The 15,117-nt window shown below is 27.1% G+C and overlaps 1 long non-coding RNA gene across 1 annotated transcript; it reads left to right on the plus strand.

Annotated features, from left to right (window-relative positions):
* Nucleotides 1-7,410: 7,410 nt before the first annotated feature.
* Nucleotides 7,411-8,790, plus strand: LOC136077639 (uncharacterized). Its single transcript, XR_010637142.1, has 4 exons — nt 7,411-7,587; nt 7,786-8,124; nt 8,380-8,635; nt 8,748-8,790. It is a non-coding gene; the product is annotated as an uncharacterized LOC136077639 (long non-coding RNA).
* Nucleotides 8,791-15,117: the final 6,327 nt, after the last annotated feature.

The following is a 15,117-nucleotide window of genomic DNA, read 5'->3' on the forward strand; positions in this document are numbered from 1 at the left end:
TGATAATAAAGAACTGATAATAAAGAATTGATAAGTCTGAAAAATTGATTTATAATTACAAAAAGTAGCTCAGAGTTTGTAACCATAATATATTAATATATTAATATATTAATATATTAATATATTAATATATTAATATATTAATATATTAATATATTAATATATTAATATATTAATATATTAATATATTAATATATTAATATATTAATATATTAATATATTATTTTATTTTGGCTCAGACACTTTTTTTGAATATGTTTGAAATAATACCATACTTTCTAGCTCGCACATTTTTTTTTATGAGCTATAAACAGCATTTCATACTACGACTAGTTGAAATGACTTATGAGAATATAGATATGTTTATGGCTAAATATAATATGAGATTATAGTTATGGATATAGTTGAAAAAAAATGAGCTAGAGCGCCCTTTTTATACTACTTATACTTTTTTAACTTTAATTTTTTTTTTCAAATTAATCTTGATGTTATTTACATCAGTTGTTTGAAAGTTTTTTTTTGAAAGATTGTCTGGTTTAATGTTCTTGCTTTGGAAACGGCTCTAGATTTTACAATTTTATTCTAAGTTTTGTATTTTGGCTTCCTTTATTCAGCGTAGTTGTTAAAAACCAATCTAACCAAAAAAAGTTATTTCTGGAAACGACCAACGCGAATAATTGTTAGATAATAGAATAATAAAGGAATAATTGTTTTCTGGAATGGACTAATTGAATTTAGTTCATTCCAGACAACAGTTTTATGAATAGCTATTATTAAATAAACAAAAAATAATTAATTTTAATTTCTGAGTGGCTGTTTCGACCAGAGCTGACCAGTGCCGTCCCGAATGGGGATGAGGGGTATCCCCCACCCCAAAGCTATTATATATGCATTTGAGTTAGCACATTTGTACATTTAGTTGGCAAGTTTCGAAGTATTGTTTGCAAATATCAAATATCGAGTACCTTTTTTTTGTGTGCGTGTGTGTCTCTAGTTGGCAAAAAACACATACGAACCCCCTCCTCAATCAGAGACCTCTTCAAAACGGCTCTGAAAACAACCACGCTGAATACGAGAAGCGAAAAGCAGCAGCATAACTACAAATATGCCCGGCTCATTTACGGTAAATTTTTATCAGGGCCTCTAACTTATTTCCTCCCAAAAAAGAATTAATACTTTTTTTAAAGCTTTTATGAAAAAAATTTTTCGTTCTAAAAAGTTATAAACCCCAACTTTAAAGAAAAATAAAATATTAGAGAAAAAAAGTAAGTGTACGACCTCCTTGTCTAGGAAACAAATTTAACATGCACGTTCATCGGGACTACACAAATGCTGTCAAGATAAAGTAAAATAAAAGTAAAGCCGGAATGATAAAGTAAAATTAAAAAAAAAAAAAAGATTCAAAAAAGTGGAGTTCTCTCCAGTTTCCTGAAAACAATTTCAACTTGTACTTTTATTAAGTTTACACAAATGCTGGAAGGTTTACACATGCATGAATTACCCATAGCTTAGAAATTATGCCCCCTTTCCCCCATCTTCCCCCGACAAACTTTCATTATGGCCATTAACCTAATCTGCTAAACAAACAAAAAGAAATAAAAAATCAATGATTATTTAGCAGCCCCTATTAGTACTCATGCGACAGGGAGCCCGTCTCTATACTACTAGTATAGGCTATATTTGCCCCTAATTATAATAGAACTACCCTTTACGATATACGTGAAAAAAAACAGGTAATAGATTTGTATACGCTACCTATCTCAAAATTTATGTTAAATCAACATGAAATGACTGTTCTTTGAGAAAGTAAATAATGTAACTTACTTTTTACTTACTTACCAAGTAAAGTATAAAATTTCAAAGAAAAAAATTACTTTTATTTGTAAAAGTAAATAATAATTTTTTTCAAATTACTTTTGCCTAAGCTGTTTTTGCTAATTACTTACTTTTACGCGTAAAAGTAATTTGTTGTTACGATGTAGTTTTATTTTACTTTGTAAAGTAAGTGTTATGTCTTTTAAATATTATATTTACGTAAGTTTATTTCATAAATAAAATTTTTTACATTTAAAAAGTAAATTACATTTCGACGTAATTTTTTTACGTAATTATAACCAAAATTACTTTTTAAAGTAGTTTACTTTACATAACTTACCATTAAAAGTAAGTTACATTTACAAGTAAAACTAAAAATGTAAATAACTTTAAAAGTAAATTACTTTTTCAAGTTAAAACTTACTCATTTAAAAAACTTAACTTAAGTAACTAAGTTTTACGCGTTATATAATTTATGTAAAAAAAAACGAATTACTATACATCGCTAAAAAGGGCAGAAAAAGACCTTTATGAAACAACTGATGTTTGCTTATAGGGATTAAAATAAAAGTTTAATGAAGCAAAAAAGCAACAAATTTGTTCGACTATTTTCACTTTACTCTTTAAAATAGATAGATTTTTTCTTCAAGAATATTAAACAGCAAGTATATCAGACATAAAATTATGTCAAAATATGTCCGCAGAAAATATGTCTAACATATTTTATATCAGTAGAAAATAATTCAGACATAAAATTATCTTAAAATATGTCTATAGAAAAAATGTCTGACATATTTTATGTCAGCAGAAAATAATTCAGACATAAAATTATGTCAAAATATGTCAATAGAAAATATGCGGGACATATTTTATGTCAGTAGAAAATATGTCTCAGACATATTTTCTACTGATAACAGATAACAACTCTGCAACTTATGTTTGATTCGTATGCGATTTTCGTTAGCTCTTATCAATTTATTTAGCTATACTTTTATCGTTTATCAATTTTTTTAAAAAATGGTCTTTGCTGTATTTTCAATTGCAGTAACCGTTCTGAAAACTGAAAGAAATCGTTTTATCGAATTCCAAAGGTTATATATCACCATGATAAAGATACTGAACCGTTGTCAACAGAAAGAAGAGCAAATTGCGTTTTATAACAGCAAAGGTTTGCTGTTATAAAACGCAAAAATGTTAGATGCAATGCTTATCACTAAAGAGTTTGTTCTGTTCATTTTTGTTCGGGTTAGTTAAAGATAATATTTCTCAATCATATATAAATTATATTTAATATACTTTTATAAACTCGTAATATATAATACATAATATACATTTATAATATATATTTTACAAACGCAATATGATTTATTTTTAATACTTAAATTGTATTGCGTTTGTCCAATCACTGTAAAACGTTCTTTTTTCTTTTACTTACTCTATTATTATATTCACATTATAAAGATAATTTTAGAGTAAACAAACTACTAGAAAGAAAACTGGTTTACAGTGGTTGGTCAAACGCAATATGATTTAAGTACTACAAATAAAGTACACAAGTGCAAATTTGAGCAAATTTATATTATTACGTTTTCAGGTAAACCTTCAAAACTATTTGAAAAAACACACTCATATTGGAACCCAACACTTAAAATAGGCTATAAAAGCAAAAGTTTAAATAGCGAAAGATTCATTAGAATAAAAAAGCAACAACATAAATCTAGAGTTATGAAATCGGATAAAATAATAACTAATAAAGGCTGCAATGATATCCCTACTGATAGTGGCATCAATATTACCGGAAATACTGAAGATAATGATGAAATTGATTTTAAATTGATGGTGAACTAAATAATATGAATGGACCACAAATCGACATCTCAGCAAAAATGATTAAATCACTTGAAAATAAATTGTTAGAAAAAGATTGTCTGATTTAAAAGTTAAATAAAGAACTAAGTCTTAATAAAATTGGAACTATAGAATGGTTTGCTACCAATAACAAAGTGACATTTTATACTGGATTAACAAATATTAAAATACTCATGACTTTGTATGACTTCATATGCAGTGATATACCCCATGCATCGAGATCGGTGTTGTCAAAGTTTAGTAAATTGACTTTGTCTTTGATGAGATTACGTCTTAATTTAACCTTAAAAGACCTTGCTTATCGTTTTGAAGTTAGCAACTCAAAAGTTTCTTCTGTATTTATTGAACTAACAGATGTCTTATTTATTTATTTACGCCATCTCATAAAATGGCCTGCACGTGAGCAGATATGGAAAACTACACCTAATTGTTTTTGGAAACATTTTGGTACAAAGGTGGTTGTAATAATTGATTGTTTTAAAGTTTTTACGAAACCTACAAACCTTTTAGTCAGAGCACAAACGTTTTCAAGTTACAAGCATCACAACACAGTGAAGTTTTTGATCGGTGTTACTCCACAAGGTGTTATTAGTTTTATTTCAAAGGGCATGGGGTGGTAGAACTAGTGATAAGCATCTCGTTGAAAATTGTAAATTTCTTAATAACCTGTTACCTGGGGATATTGTAATGGTCGATAGAGGTTTCAATATTGAGGAATCTGTTGCTGTTTGTTGTGCGTCAGTGAAAATACCAGCTTTTACTAAAGGAAAATGACAACTTGACTCAATTGATGTAGAACGAACAGGTCATATTGCATCAGTTAGAATTCATGTGAACGAGTAATTGGAAATCTTAAAAATAAGTATACCATATTACGAGATGTTTTACCATTAGATTACCTTATAAGAAAAGATAACAGTGATTATTCAACAATTGATAAAATTGCAATTGTGTCATGTGGTCTAACAAATATGCGTGATTCTGTATTCCAGTTGGCTAAAGTTGACTAGTTTTTCAGTTTTATACAATTTATTTAGTTTTGTAAATTTTATTTATAATTTTTTTAAACAAAGCCACTGCTTTTAACTTAAACTCGAAAATTACCTCCTAGAAGAAACTTAAATGATGCTTCATAGTAAGTTGTTATAAAAATAAAATCAATGAAATGAATTTTTTAAAATTAAAATAGTTCTAAATATGTTTGCTAAAATAAACTATTACAAAAGTAATTCCTCTGATATGCAGTAGCTGCTCTTCTATATCCTCCAAAATGAAAGTTTTTTATTATTTTTTAGTAGAAAGATGTTTACAATCTGGACACACCCATTTCTTCTTTGGTTTATTATTTAAGTTTAAACATTTTAAATGAAATAGCTTTCTCAAACAATCAATGTTATTACATTGAAATAGTTCGCTATCTTCTTTTCCATTGCAATAACAGTTTTGTATACTTATATTTAAATGTATATTTTCTTCATCTAACTTTCGTGTGAAATACTTAGCCACTAGTTCTTGGAGTATTACACATTTAAACTTTATTTCGCACTCTTTAATAATATCTTCCCATAACTTTCTATCAGGGAAAATGCGTTCTATGTGGTAATCTTTTTCTGTGTAAATAAAGAAATCACAATACTTTTTTTTGCATAAATTTATCTGAGCTTGAATTTGATAATAATATTGATGATTTCTTGATGACTTTATAGCACCTCAATAATTTGTAAACAAAATTTTTTGTTTTTTTCAACAGCTTCAAAAATAAAGTCATCTTTATGTTTAAACGGGCATTTTATACTAACAGCATCTGTGTAAATACTCGATGCTTTTTTCTCATGAACATTCCCGTAGCTTGTGTTAAAAAGCTATTGCTTACAGGATAGAAAATTTAATCAAAGATGTTTGTTTATTTTGATTAGAATGCATTACATTGTAAAAATTTGATGCAGTAATTCTGCCACCACGTTATAAAAACCAATTTTTTGATAGTGCTTGCTTTCTCGTTAATTCCTCAACAGCTATTTGTTGTTCATCAGTAACTTGACTAAATTCGATGTTTTCACAGTTTTGACATAACTCTAAGTATATATAGCCATACAGTTGCAGTGAGAAGATAATACATCTCCATCCATATGACCTATAACCCAGGTCAATGTTGGAGATTCATTTAATCGTTGAAATGCAAAACCTAAAATATAATTGAATTTTATATATTAGGACTAGATAACTTTTGCTTAAATTTAACAAAAGAGTTTATAAAAATATGAAAACGAAGATTATGTAATATGAAACTCAAAATATTATATGTAGGCTTCATATACTATTATGGCTTTCATATTACATTCATTGAAGCTATACTAAAGATAAATATGAAACATAAGTAAAACTAAATCACCTTTCCGTGAACCAAGCATATGGATTCATTACTGAAAAGTTTAACACCAATATCTCTTACCCAACCACTTATAAAATGTTTTAAAGCATCTAAACTTTTAAAGCATTTAACTTCTTCTTTGGTGGCAGGGCTTGGTGAAAACAATAAATATGTAAGAATATCAGCATGGGTGATTTTAGGATAAAATTGTGGCTCGGAAAGATAATCTACCTTTTTTCAACGTATATGGATCAACACTGTCTATTTTTGAGATCTTGGTTTTGTATCTACTTTTATTTTGCTTTGACAAAAGTTTGTAATAATTGCTTTCTGCCATACTGAAGGTCTTACACGGAATGCTTTGATTTGTTTGTGAACCAACATTAAAATTTCACTATAAAATACTTATCTGATACATATAAAATGTATCAGATAAGATTTTTTTTTTTTTTAAATGGCTTTAGTTTGCAAAAAAATGTTTGAAGTAAAAACACTTTATTGTATGGTAGCTGTTTATTAAGTATTAAAAAACTTTATTTTATGATAAATGTTTTACTCAGTTTTAGTTCTGTTAAGTTGTTTTTGTTTTTTTTGCTGATGCAAACATTCAAGTCGGCATTTTGCTAGCGACTAGATCTAGTAGGGATATTTTTTATGTTTTTTCTTAGGAATTATTAGAATATGTAAATAATGTTATAGTTTATGTATAAATTCTGTTATATTTATTTTATTATTTTATTTAAATTACTACATTATAAGCCAACAGGTTTCACTGGCGATATAAATAATGTTCATCATTTATATCGTTTATAAAATTGTCAATTTTTATATGCATTTAATATTTTTTTAAACAGTTTAAAAGCTGTCTAAATAAAATGATGAATTGAGTTTGAATTAACTAGAAAAGATATAAACGTAATCTTTGGGATTCAACTTGTAAGGATGTTCCAAGAACAACTTAGTTGGAGAAGGAAAATTGTGGTAATTCTTTAAAAATATCAGAAAGAGAAGTTAATTAATGCACAAGATTTTACTTCACAGTAAAATATAAGCATATAAAAGCAATGTTTATAAATAATACACTATTATTTATTATAATACTATTATTTTTATTTGTTTATATTTAACTAATGTGAAGTGCTCGTCTTTAGTAAAAATAAATTAATTTATGCACACACTTTAATATTTATTGTGTTTTTATTATACTTAATAAATTACATATTTATTATATTTGTTATGTTTTAAATAAATAGTAAAGTAAAAATATAACAAATTTTTGAATTTGATAGTGTGTGCTTATGCACACACTATCAAATTTCTTGTGCAAATATTTTTACTTTACTATTTATTTATTTAAAACATAACAAATATAATAAGTATGTAATTTATTAAGTATCTAATTTATCACTATCAAAATCAAATTTAATCTTTTATTTTAACTTTATCATTTATTTAATTTACTGCATTATAAGGCAAATTTAACTGGCAATATAAATAACTTTGTACATAATGCAGACAGCTCATACAAAGAAGTAAGTTTTTATTTAAAATTACAATTTATAAGTAATACTATATTTGTTGCTGCCTTGTTCTATATAAATGTTACTAACATACAAGTAACATTCATATATGTGCATAAATCTTTTTATTTTAGCTTTATCATTTCATTTAAATTACTACATTATCAGCAGGCAGGTTTGACTGGCAATATAAATTTTTAATTTGTTTAGCCGTACATTAACAAGTTTCGTGTTTTATAATATATATGAAGATGGCAAGGACAGGAAGAAAACAGGTTTTTAAATGATTTTGTACATCATTCAGATAGCTCAGATGAAGAAGTAAGTTTTTTTTTATTTACAAAAATAAATAAGTAATACAATATTTGTTGCTGCCTTGTTCTATATTAATGCTACTAACAAGCAGGTAACAAATATATATGTATTAGTTTGAATAAATCTTTTTATTTTAATTTTATCATTTTATTTAAGTTACATTATAGGCAGGAATGTTTGACTGGAAATATAAACGATGTTGTACATAATGCAGGTAGCTTAGGCGAAAAAGAGGTAGTAATCTTATAACTTTTATTTATAAATAATGATATATTCATTGCTACTTTTTTCTATACAAATGTTACCCAACATTTGGCAACATAAATGTGTATAATGCGTAATTATAAAGTAAATAATAGATAATAATTATAAATGTGTATAATGCGTAATTATAAAGTAATATATAGATAATAATTATAAGTAAAATGAATTAGTAAATAAAGAAAATTAGTTAGTATGTATATAATAGTTGTATGATGTATTGTCTAGATTGGTTAAATGGACAATGAGACCAACTGTGGTAAAAACAATATAAACATCAAAATGTGAACGGTACTTTGTTTGACGTCTACCTGGTTCTACAGATACAGTTGGCGGTGCAATTGCACTTATAAATGGGCTTGATATTTTTTTGGATTGAATATGTTGTACTGATGATTCTTTTTAATTTGTTGAAACTTAAAGTTATTAACTATCAAATTTATATACTATTTTTATCAAATAGTTAATATAAAACATTAAACATGTAAATAGTTATATTTTCTGTAAAATTTGTTTTCTTAATCTATTTCAATTGTTTATCACTATGTATATCACTTATAGTATTATATTATTGTAATATTTTTAATTTTTTTTAGTATGTTATACATATGCATGCGTTGAATATTGTGGGGAAGCCAAGTTTTAATGGATCCTTTTTTGAACGCCTACATTCTTTTCCTTCATGTTTCATCCATTACCATAACGCTGACCACGCATATTTTGTAAGGATATTTAAGTTTACTTTGTCTCCTGGAACTGCATATACAAACCCAAAAACAAGTACCATTTGTTCTTTACAACTTACGTTAGCAGTACAGTCAAGTATTATAAAATAAAAGAAAGCTTTCTTTCTGCAGTTTACACAAGATAAACTCAGTAACTTTACAGGTACAAAGACCAATAAACTTATTTTAAATTTTTTTTTTGCTTCATAGTGTACATGAGTTTCTTTGACAGTTACCCGATAGAGATGTTTAGAAAGGACGGTGACAAAGTTTGAAATGTGTTCAAAAAGTTTTAAAAAGTTTCCATTGTTTTCTTTGTAAACTGTTACACTAGTTCAACGAAAATCTTATCCTTGAGTACCAAGGAATCGCACAATACAAAAAGAGGGGTTAAAGCTAAAGTTTTTGCTTTCAAACAAGACTTTGTAATGTATTTATATTCATGTTATTTTTTCAAGAAAAGGCTAAATCTTTAATGAAAATGATGACATTGACGTACTTGTACTGATACTTCGTTTTTATTAAATTGTTCCAATTCAAAAACAAACTTAAAAAGTGAGGAATTAAAAACTTTTCAAGTTGTAGACCCCTCCCCACCCCTCTTCCCTCCCCCTCCTCCCTTGAATTTTTAATGCAATTTTTTTTAATTTTTAGATTCTTGAAATTATTCTAAAAATATTTCCTGAGTGAAAAAAATATTTACCTTATTTATTAAGCATCAATATGTAATCTCTGATTGTATATACTAACAAGTGAGTTTTTACATTAAAAAGTTCAAATTTAAAAAGATAACATTTATTAAGAAAAAAAAAACTATTCATCTCCTCTGAGGAGGTCCATTACATCAGGATCAAGGTTAAGATCAGAAAATGTCTTGGGGTTTCTGAAAGCAATCGAAGAAGTGACAGGGTTGCTTCTTATTAGTAAAGAATGGAATTGGTTCTGCATCACATTAATTCTAGATATTTTGCATGTGTGATTGAGTCTTGCATTTCGTATGGCCTTATTTTGTGCTTCCTGAGCCTCTTCCGAATACGTTCCAATTGGAAGATCCAAATGCTCAAAAATTAAAAATCCATGTTCCAGAACTTTATGAAGTGTAGATGATATAATGTACCAAGGATAGGTTTCCACTATCAGCTCTGAAGTTTTATAACAGTATGCTTTAAAAGCATCCAAGTTCAGGTGGAATCCACTGCAAGCGGCATTCAATATATTTCTTAGTCTTAAAATGATGTCCAGACTAACTCCTGTTATTTCAGAGAAAGATTCTAGTGCTAGAAATGCCCTCCTTGCAGTGTTTTCTGTATTAGTATTTCCAAATCCCTGCTTAGGAGTATCAACCACTCATTAACATCTCTATAAACTTTCTTTTGATTTCTTTTTCGAGATTTTACAGATAATTTATATTCTGGAGATCAGGACTGGTATATTTTAATATCCATTTTATATCCCAAGTGTAGAATGAATTCAAAAATTTGTATCCAACAGTGCAGTGTGGATAATCCTAAAGCTATAGCTTTAGGATTATCCACACTGCACATTATTGCAAACTTTTTCTCTAATTATATCCAGCTTGTTCATTTTACTAGGCTTGGCAGAACAAACATCGCAAGATTGAGTTGAGTTTGTATCTGTTATAGCATTCACTGTCTTGCCGTCCAACATGGTCATCTCAATTTTTATTTTTATTTTTGCTTTCTTGTTAGAGAAGAGGATTTCAAGTTCAAAATCATGAAGACTTTCTATTTGCTTCCTAACATCAAATTCTTCAGCTCTTGTTGACTCTTTTGTTTCATTTTGGTATTGCAGGTGAAAAGGCCTGCAAAAGTAGGGGCTTGAAGGCACTGGGTTTGACCATACAGTAATTGCCCCTATTTCCAGTTTCAACGGAACAATTGCAGTTTGGAACAAGGTTTTTTTGTTTTCAACTCCTGTTGAAAGATCTGTGTCATCAAACCTTTGATTGTATACATTTTTGATTGTATACACTCATCAAACCTTTGATTGTATACACTTTGAGATGAGGCTCCATCCCTTCCAGCTTTCATATAGAATTTTCCAGTTGTTTCCGATCCATCTAGATACTCTGTATTAGATATGTTTATAATTCTTGATAAAGTGTGCACACTTTATCAAGAATGTATGCGTACAAACACATTAACAACAGTTATCCACTTTAGTTATAAACCACTACACGTCATGTAACATTTAACATAATATAATCACATCATATTAACAACATCTTTATTCAAGATTCAAGAAATACGGATGAAACAATTTTCCAGGCATGATGTGAACTCCCAAATTTTTTATTTTAATACTACTGCCAAATAAGGATGTGTTACAAAATAGTACGGTTATTGGACCTTGGGAACATGAAGAAGCCAAATAAAGTCCCCCTCCAACCCTTTGAGAGGGGGGACAGTATTTTAAACATAATTGTTTTCGAAACTTAAAATAAAATTTAGTTTTATCTATAGATTTCAAATTTCATAAAAAAATCTTTTGGCGTTCAGAAGTAATGACCACGTACAGTTTACAACCCCCTCATTGTGGGGGAAAAATATTTTACACAGATTTTTATTTTTTATACTTATGCCCATAAATCCATTTCGGGCAATTTGGGGCAGCTTTTTTTTTTTTTAGTTATCCATGATAACATCCCCTAGGATAAAAAGTCATTTTAGGGTGGAACTCTGCGGAACTTTTGATATATATTATTTTCAAAAACAATATTTATCGAAAAATTTATATTTTCACCTAATATTTTAATTACTCATTTGGCAAAAGCTATATTTAATATTTTAAGCTTTAACTTTTGAAAAAGATAAAAGAATGCCTAACTAATGCATTATGATTAAAAAAAATTAAAAAATAATCTAAATGAGTAAAAAAAATAAAAATTAGAAAAGTATAAAAAGTTCGCGAATTTTTGGGAACTTTTTTTATCTTCTACTATGTAGGAAAAAATGCTTCTCTGACTAGGATAGTAGACATGAGAGAACCAAAGTATATATTTTTCTTATCATTTGATATTTTTTCTAATAAGTTGTAAAAAAAAATTAATGAAAATGGTGTATTAAAAAAATTCCACTTAAGGACACTTTTTGAGCTTTTCGCTTCATAGGTAAAGACGTTTTATATAACTGTGAACAAATGAATCATAAAGTTGTGTTAAACTTTTTTTATTTAAATATAGACACTTTAGCGCAAATGTAATTATTGTTCCATGTGATATTCTTGTAAAGAAAAACACTTAAAAGGTTTGTTACGAAATCTCTTTTTATTTCAACTTGCTCAATAAATGTTTGCGACATTTGTTTGTAAGGAACGTTTTTCGGAGAGGAGATGAAATAGAATCCATTTTGTTTTGTTTATGTTTAGGGTTAATTTGTTACATTTGAACTAATTGGATATTTTTTGCAGTTCATCATTCATAGTCGAAAAGAATTAGTAAATACTATTATTAGAGAGAAACGAATTGGTATCATCTACAAACATGATACTTAAAAGATTGGAGGCTTTATAAAAGTGATTTACGTAAATTAAGAACTAAAGTGACCCTAGAATAGAACCTTGCGGAACACCACAGGATATTTATAACAATTTTATATATATATATATATATATATATATATATATATATATATATATATATATATATATATATATATATATATATATATATATAATATATATATATATATATATATATATATATATATATACATATATATATATATGTATATATATATATATATACATATATATATATATATATATATATATATATATATATATATATATATATATATATATATATATATATATACACATATATATCTATATTAGGGTGTTTCATATTTTATCAATTTTTGAAATTAAACTCACGAATTGATTTATAAATTGACCATTTATATGAAAATAAGTTTGAGCAAAAAATATATATTTATGATTTTTAGGGAACCCCGTAAGTTCGATTTTGGGTGTTTTAAACGCCTTAAAATTTATTCTATAAAATTTTTTATTCTTTTAAATAATATATGTTGGGTTGAATATTACTCACAGTTATAATAGATAAATCGTTTTCGATTTGATAAATAGCTTTGAAACCATTGTAAAACTCTGCTATTTTTTCCTAAATGTTTAAGTTTATTGAGCATCAAACGCTTTACATAGATCAGTAAAAATGCCTAATGTAACTTGAGAATTTCAAAAGAATTGGAGATTTTGCGTACAAACTGAATAATTGCATATTCAGTTTAGTTATTTTTTTATAAAACCAAATTGATTTTTGTATAATAGATTATTGTTATTGAAATAATTGAATATACTATTATACATAATTTTTTCTGTATTTAATTACGGGCGGTAATTACTAGTAATAGTTCTGTTATCTTCGTTAAGAATTTGAATAATTTTGGCAATTTTTAATTGATCAGGAAAAACTCCTTGATCAATAGATGCTTTTAAAACTGTTCATAACACTCTATAAATATGTTTCCATAAATTTTATCAACTCCTACTGCTTATGATTCTTGTTTTCCAGTGATTTCTTTTATTATTTCCCAAGTGCATTGGGAGTTATTTTTAGCTTTATCAAGTAGTTTTAATTAGTAATTTTTTTTTTAACTTTTTCCGAACTTTTTAAAACAAATATTTGTAGTCTTTGTATGTTTATTCAGCCGTGCTTGATTTTAAATGATCGCTTTTAAAACCATACTTATTTTTATAAAGATACTTGAATTTCTCCAGAAAGTTGTAGAGTCTATTGTGTAGAGCTTTCTCAAATAGTTTTTTTATATTTAAGAGAAGAGAGATTGGGCAATAATTAGAGTAATCCAGTAGACAACCTTTTTTACGTATCGGTGTCACTTTAGCTATCTTTAAGGAGATCTGGGAAAGTTCCATTTCTAAATGATTATTCATCATAATGGATAGTGGCTTTGAGATTATATTTCGAATAAGCTTAAGAATAAATATGGGAAGGCTGTTTGGGCCCAGACTTTTTTTGTTTTGAAGTTTCATTATGAGACTAATTAATTAAGTCCATGTTGAAATCACTCATTAATATATATTTTTTTCATAATTTAATTAAGTCCATGTTGAAATCACTCATTAATATATTTTTTTTTTCATAATTTAATTTCTCAAGTAAAGGAGTTAAATGAATTGCAATGATTCTTTTGGATTTAAAGTTGGGTGACGATATATGCAGCCAATTAAAGTATTGGTTTTATGAGGCTTGATAGCTTCAACAAATACTGATTTGAGAAATTTCGAGGCATAGATTGTAAGATCATCACGAACTATATAGTTAAGATTAGAGCTTAGATAAAGAAGAGCTCCACCTTTTTTTTTGACTCTTCAGGGAAATTTTCTGTGTTAAATCTATTTATGGTAATATCAGTTATATTTGAGTCTTTTATATACAAATTTGATTCAGTAATTCTTATCACCATAGGGGAAGTGTTAAGAGTGCCAATAAGGCTACGGAGATCGTCGATATGTTGTGGTAAGGAAGCAATATTGAGATGAAGATATATATCAGTGTCAGGATTTAAAGAACTATTGAATCAGTAACATCAAGATATTTACAATTAATAATTGGATTATATACATTATTCATACCTCAATATAGAGGTATGAATAATGTATATAATCCAATCATTAGTTGTACTTTTGAGGTGAGCAGGAGATTCAAGAGATTTAAATATATTTAGCGGAAGATTCTTAAATGAAAGTGTAAGTTTAAGTTCTTGTTCGAAAAGGGTACTAAATGGTATATTTTTGGAAATACAGTCAGAGCAATATCATTATAAAGAGTTATTGGAGATAATGTAATATGTATCCTTATTGATTAGATTGCACTTTGTGTGAATCCAAAAAGAGCAGCAGTCACATTGGATGTCTCTATGGTTTTTAGATTTTTTTTGCATAGTTTGCAGGATTGTTTTAATACCATATTTCATAAATTAATATTTATGATTTACATATGTCTATTAGAAGTTTACAAGCATATAAAGATAATGCAAACAAAATGATAAAGCAACAAATTGAAATGATAAAACAAGGCTGAAATGATAAAGCATAGGATTCAATGGATTAGGTTTGTAGTCGCAAGTAAATTCATATGTGTTAGATATCATCAATGTATATAGCATGCATACATATCATCCTTTCACAACAACATTTTAAAGAAAGTTAAAAAGAGAAACTTTATATCATAGCCATAACT

Source organism: Hydra vulgaris, chromosome 03, assembly GCF_038396675.1.
Source record: "Hydra vulgaris chromosome 03, alternate assembly HydraT2T_AEP".
Lineage (NCBI taxonomy): Eukaryota > Metazoa > Cnidaria > Hydrozoa > Anthoathecata > Hydridae > Hydra > Hydra vulgaris.